The sequence below is a fragment of the Lathyrus oleraceus genome, chromosome 7 (assembly GCF_024323335.1).
Source record: "Lathyrus oleraceus cultivar Zhongwan6 chromosome 7, CAAS_Psat_ZW6_1.0, whole genome shotgun sequence".
Taxonomy (NCBI): Eukaryota; Viridiplantae; Streptophyta; class Magnoliopsida; order Fabales; family Fabaceae; genus Lathyrus; species Lathyrus oleraceus.
In genome coordinates, this window is record NC_066585.1 from 510,255,676 (window position 1) to 510,262,675 (window position 7,000).

Consider the following 7,000-nt stretch of genomic DNA (forward strand, 5'->3'; position numbering starts at 1 on the left):
ATCCAATTCTGCTTCACCCCTGCTAGAATTGATTCGAATTAGACTTTACACCTGATTCAAATCAGACAATTTTCCATATTTTTTTGTTGGCTCAACTTGATTAATTCAAATTAGAAATAACACTTGATTCGAATCACAGGGTCTTTGATTCAAATCATACTTTTCTATTGATTAGAATTAACTGAAAAATTGATCAACACTCTGTTTTTCTTTTATTTCACTTCACCTGTTCAGTTTATTCAAATAATGAAATGCTCTTGATTCGAATCTAAATAACATTTTCAACCATATTTTGTGCTTAATCTCAAACACATATAAAACCTTTTTGTCATCATTTTTCATTATTTTTCAAAATCTATTATTTTCATATCTTGTTTTCTAATTTGTGTGATTAAGATCTATCTCTCTTAGGTTGGGTAGTTGAGTTATTCAATATCACTTCAAATATACCCATTTTCATGCACACCTTTTCTCAAACACCTGGTGTGCACTCCTTTAAACCTGAAAATTATGGCTCCTAAATTGAACAAAGGGAAAAATTTTGTTGGCACTTCTTCATCAACACCTGTAAGTTCTCTTTCATTATTACATCCTTCTTGTGTTGCTGATTTTGAAAAATCCTTAAGGCATCAGATTGTGATTAAGCAACATGTGTATGATCCTGTTGTTGCCGGTGAGTTACACATTTCAGAGATTGTTGATTTGATGAATTGTCAAGAGATCAACAATTGTTTAAAATTCTTAATGGATTACAATGAAGACTTGATTCGAGTCTTTTATGCTGGATTCGAGTCAAGGCAAGGATGCAATTTTCGTTTTCAAATGGGAAAACACTCCTATCATGTTCTGGAAGACACATGAATGGAAGTATTTGGGTTATCTATATTCTCTAATTACTATACCTTTTATGATTATTCCTTTCATCCTAATTTTGATTTGATATGTTACCTAAATTCTTGTCTCAAAGCCCCTTGGGAAGAAAATAACTTGGCTAAAATGTCAACGGGTTATTTGAAGAAAAATCCATGTATTCTACATTGGATTGTGACTCATGTGTTGCACCTATGAAAGGATGGTGATTCTCAAATTGACATAGCTTAGGTTCATCTAATGTATCTACTTTAACATAAAGTTCCTATCAATTGGCCAAACTACTCTGGTTCTAGAATGTTTGCTATATTGTAACATAGGGTCTTCTCTATGTTAGGTTTCAATGATTGCAAAGTTTCTAAAGCATTTTTGTATTGGCGTGACAAACCTTGAGAACATATCTCCTAGTTGAAATTCTAGTTATCAGACTTTAGATGTCACACGGGTTGTTATGACATCCAATTCTGCACAGATAAGAATTATGCAGAACTTAACAGTAAGTGCAGTAAATAACACAAGTAATTGTTTACCCAGTTTAGTCCAACATGACCTACATCTGGGGGCTACCAAGCCAGGGAGGAAATCCACTATTAGTAGTATTAATTCAAAGCTAAACTCACCTGTTTACAACTTGTCACTTAATCCCTACCCAATGCAATTTCAATCTTACTCTAAGATCAGAGTTCCTACTCACTCCCCCTCAATCACCTCAGTGATTACTACCTTTAATCAATATTAAAGACAACTTTGAAGTCACACTTCAAACAACTCTTGATTGTGCTTAACAGCTTTAATCAAGATACACAGCACTCACGCTTAAAAGCTTTGAGCGACACAACACTTACAACTCAATGAACACCCTATGCCAAAGCAATCATCAACGTGATAGAGGCTTGGCTTACAAGATATGTCTAATACAAGACTCACAAAAATACAGCAGTGAAGTATGATGGACACACTTAATCTTCACGCCTCAAAATCCCCAAAACTGAATGAAGGAACGACTTCCTTTTATATTGCAGTACCTGGGCTTTTGCACTTGTATTCTCCTGAATTTAAGGTCACACGAGTTCCCATAAATTCAATATCTAGGTTACTAACAAATAGGCTATTTGTTAGGTTCATTAAATGTAACTTGGTTGTTGATTTCCTGGATTTTCTCTCAGCTGTTGAATCCCTGAAGAATAGCCTGAGAAAAAGCTGAAACAGAAAACTGAACAACCTACAATTTAGCATATGCTGTCAGGAATGAATGTCACGACATTCAGCTTGACATCAAGGATCATATGTTGAGTCTGTTTTTCCAGAAAACAGACTGTACAATTTTGCTGACCTGTACATGACCAAAATGACCATACTACAGTAACAGCTTACATTAATAAATGTCAAAGTATCCAATTTGACATTTACACATTTGGCCTTAAGTTAGTTCTGTTATCCTCTTGGAGAACAAACTAAGAAACATACTGAAGTGTAGCAGAACACCACTATGTCTATTATTCAGTATATACTGTCCATGATGAACGTCATAACATCCAGTTTGACATTCATACAGTAGGCCTTATGCCAGGTCTGGTTTTTCCTTGATAACCAGACTGCAAATGAATACTGAGCTCTAACAGAACACCAACTGTTCTATTCCTCAGTATCTGCTGACAGGGATGAATGTCACAGTATTCAGATTGACATTCAATAAATCCTGTATTAGCTAATCCTGCAGTAACTACTCAAGTGTGTCATAACATCAGTCAAGACATCAGAGTACAGTTAGATATTCTAACCTACAATGCAGTCACACTTACACACCATGTCATGACATCAGTCAAGACATTAGAATCCAGCCAGTGTTTTACCATATAATGCAGCCAATTAAACACCTACAAACTCCCCCTTTGGCAAATTTTTGGCTAAAACACTTTGATCCCCATAACAGAGTTCATAGCAGCGGAATCACACATCTAGCAGGAAATAAACCTAGCTAATACACTTAGAGTGGCAACACACTCACATATATGGAAGTTAAATAAAAACTTCACAAAGCAGCACACATACAGAGGAACAGAAGTTAAATACAAAACTTTAACACACATCAGCTGCAGGGGAGGAAGTTAAATAAAAACTTCACACACACAACAACATACAAACAGAAGTTAAATACAAACTTCATCACACATCAGCTGCAGGAGAGGAAAACTTGAATATGTCATGAACCTGTTTTAACAAAATAATAAAATTCTGTTGTCCTGGGGTATCACTTGTCACTCCCCCTTTTTGTCAAAAATGTTGCCAAAGCAACACTTTAAGTTACAGATCCACAAACAGTAAGCAGAATTACACAGAAACGACAGAAAACACAAAAAGACAAGTATTTACTCCTCAACTTCATCATCAGCCTCCTCCTCAGAACTAGCCTCCTCCTCACCCTCTGAGCTTTGCCTTGCAGCTCCATCTGTATCCTCAGCAGACATCTCCAATTGAAGGATCATCTTTTCCAAGGTGAGCTTCCTAACCTCCAGTTCTTTGCATGTCTCTCTGAGCACAGCAATGACAGCAACCTTGTCTGGATGGTTGCCAACATTGGATGTTTCTCCAGATGTCATAGCAATGTCAGGAACATGCTTACCCAGAAACAGTTTGTAGCTGAAGGCCAATGGACTCTCTCTTCTTTGCACAAAGTCATTGTCTGTCAAGATGTTTGGGAATTGGTTCAACACAATGCCACAAATGAGGGACGAGAAGGCTATAGGTCCCTTCACACTGAAACTTCCTGCATGTTTCATGGTCTGATCAAAGATGTAAGTACCATAGTCCACCTTTGCCTTGGTACCAACAGCATAGATGAACTTTCCTAACATCACAGACACAGTTGACTTGTGATTAGTAGGGACCCAGTTTGCAGCTCCAACTTTGTGTAACATGGCATATTTCACACTGAGTTGACTAGCCACCAGCTTCCCTTTAAGAGGCCACTTCCTGACCTGATTTGCAGTGATGACTTGACAGATTCTGTTGTCAGTCACTTCAAGCTCTGGGCGCACCTCATCTGCTCTTCCCAAATACAGATTGATTACTGAGGGGGAAAAGGTCACACACTTGCCACACACATAGACCTTTCTAAATTCATGGGACTTTCCATCTGCACATTCCTCAGATAGATTGACAATGAACTCCTTCACCAAGGTCTCATAACACTTTGGGAGTTGAGTCACAGTCCTCATTAGCCCTGCTTCTTTAATCAGCTCCACAATTTCCTTACATTCCAAGGCATTCTGAGCCAGTTCCCTCTCCAAGGCCAGTCTTTTGTGGTAGACATACTTCCACCTGTTCACACTCGAGGCAAAGTGGAAGGACACATTGTCAATGGGAACCTCTGGAACACTAGCAGCCAACTTGCTAGAGGTTGGCTTCTTCTTGGACAGGGATGTTGTGGCATCACATGGAACATCCGAATCAGACTCCACCACAACTGCCTTGGTCTTCATTTTCTTGGGCACCTCTTTGCTCCAAGATTTAGCAGGTCCATGTCCTTTTCTCTTGCGTGCACTTTCTGTCACTGTTTGCTTGGGAGAAGTTGTCTCATCAACTTCCTTGGATGGAGACCTTTGCATCACTGTCTTTTTCCCTCTCCTAGTCCTGACCCTCTTGGCTATGCTAGGGATAACTGAGGCCAACAGTTCGTTATCAGAGAACTCTTCCAGGTTGACTGTGTCAGCTCTAGGGTTGGCCTCAACATCTTGAGGGACACTTACCTTCTCACCTCTCACCTTGCTTACATGTTTATCATTCTTAGGACCCTCTTCAGGTAATCCAGACACATTCTCCCTTAACACAACTGCGGTTTCACGACATGCAACATCATCGGGTACGATACTGTTCAAGGGAACGGAAACCCCAGGAACATTCTGATCACCGGACAGAATCTTAGTGACCATAGAGGCAATGGCATTCTGCACATACCTCGATCCTTCCTTGGAAGGGTTGTCCAGAGCGATAGCTGAGGAGATTCTGGAGACCGTTTCTTTTGGTCTTCTTGCATGGGACGACGTTGCAGCGTTGACACTAACTTCCTCCCGGTTGGGGTTGCCAAACTCCGTGCTGTGAGAATCAGACACGGTAGTGTAGGAGGTGGTATCGTATTGGTGTGCCATGCTGAATATCTCAGAGGGAAGTTGAACCGTTTCTTTGGAAGAGGGTTTGCACGAATGGGGTTTGAAGCGACAGAATATGAAACGCTTTATGCAAGAGTAAGGTCTATTAGATTTTGACCACTCAGAGCTCACTATTTGTTGTTTAATAATTTGCCTTACTAAACAGTAGCTAACTAACTTCATTAGTTGCTATAAATTTTCAGACGTACGCATTCCCTCTTTGCCCTTACTATTGTCACACTTAGCAGCGTACAATGTCATGACATTCCGGGTGACATTGTACTCTGTCTGCATCAGGTTCCTCCATACTAGGGTTGACCACCTGCTACCACACGCTAGGTATTGAGTTTCTGCAGACGACAATAATACACACCTCTGTCTATCCCTTGCTGTCATATCATTTGTATGATGACCAATAGGGGCCAATGGCTCATTACTTTCAATCAGACATTTTCCACAGTCTGTCCTTTTATCTAAAGACAGATATGAGACTCTTCTCATAGTTCTCTTGGAACTGCTCTTCTTCATTCCTTTTACCTGAAGGTGGTCAACTCTTCCATATCCCAGCTTCCCTTCCTGATCTCCCTTGGCTAAAGGACACTTGGGAAAGTTGAGAGAGTCTTTAGATTTCCATAGATAGCAATTATCTTTGGATCTGTCTCCTCTCATCACTTCTTGATTGCACCCATTCAACACCACACATCCTCCCTTAGTAAATTCCACCTTGCATCCTTGGTCACATAGCTGGCTTATGCTTATGAGGTTCACAGTTAGTCCTTTTACTAACAATACACCACTCAATTTTGGAGCTTCAGGACAGTCCAGCTTACCAACACCCTCGACTTCTCTTTTAGTTCCATCACCAAATGTCACAAACTTGGTGGTAGGAGGATGTAGATTCACCACTAGGTTGCTCATCCCAGTCATATGCCTTGAGCAACCACTATCAAGGTACCAGTCTTGTCTTATATGAGCCCTTGAAGATGTGTGAGCAAGGTTAGCAACACATTGTTGATTCTCAGGATAGGAGTGAAGCTTAGATGCCTGCTGCTTAGGATTGACCTGAGATGTCTGCTTAGCCGCCCATGTTTGTTTCTTAATGGGGACATTAAGCTTAGACACCTTCTTCTTAGGCCTACCTTGCGAGGTCTGGTTTGGGTAACCATGCAACCTATAGCAGAAGGGTTTTATGTGACCGAATCTACCACAGTAATGACATCTCCATCTCTTAAATTTCTTCTTCTGATGATTGCTCATTCTGGTTCTCCGATGTTGAGACATTGGATGTGACTTCTGCTTGAATTTCTGAAATACAGCCTTAGGCTTTTTGAGTTCAGATGAATAGTGCTTAGTGCTTCCTAAGTCAGACATGAGTCCTGACTTCTGTCCCACCTTTAGGATTTCTTCCAAGGTGTCAGATCCTTTATTCAACATTTTGATGGATTTGGTCATTTGGTCTAGCTTAGAGGTCAGCAAGGAAATCTCACCTTTCAGACCCTCTATGACTTTCAGCTGCTCTAGTTTCTCAGCTTCTAGCTCTTTGCTGAGTTTCTTCTGCTTTTCTCCTTGGATACAAACTTCTGCACTTTTAACACATAGTTCTTTATATGAGGTAGCAAGTTCATCCAAGGTGAGCTCATCCCCACTTGAGTTATCCTCTGAGGCACATACACTGGTCATAGCAGTGACATGTTTGGCAGATTCTCCTTCAGATTCACTCTCAGTGTCTTCTTCTGACCAGGTGACAGATAGCCCTTTCCTTTGCATCATGAGAAAGGTAGGGCAGTCAGCCTTAATATGACCATATCCTTCACATCCATGGCACTGGATTCCCTTGCCTTGGTTGAACTTTTCTTCAGAAGTTGATCTTTTCCTTATGTCAGACGGGATGTTCTTGACATTAGGTCTACCCTGTTGATCAAATTTCTTTATGAGCTTGTTGAACTGTCTCCCAAGCATGGCTAAGGCTTCTGATATACTTT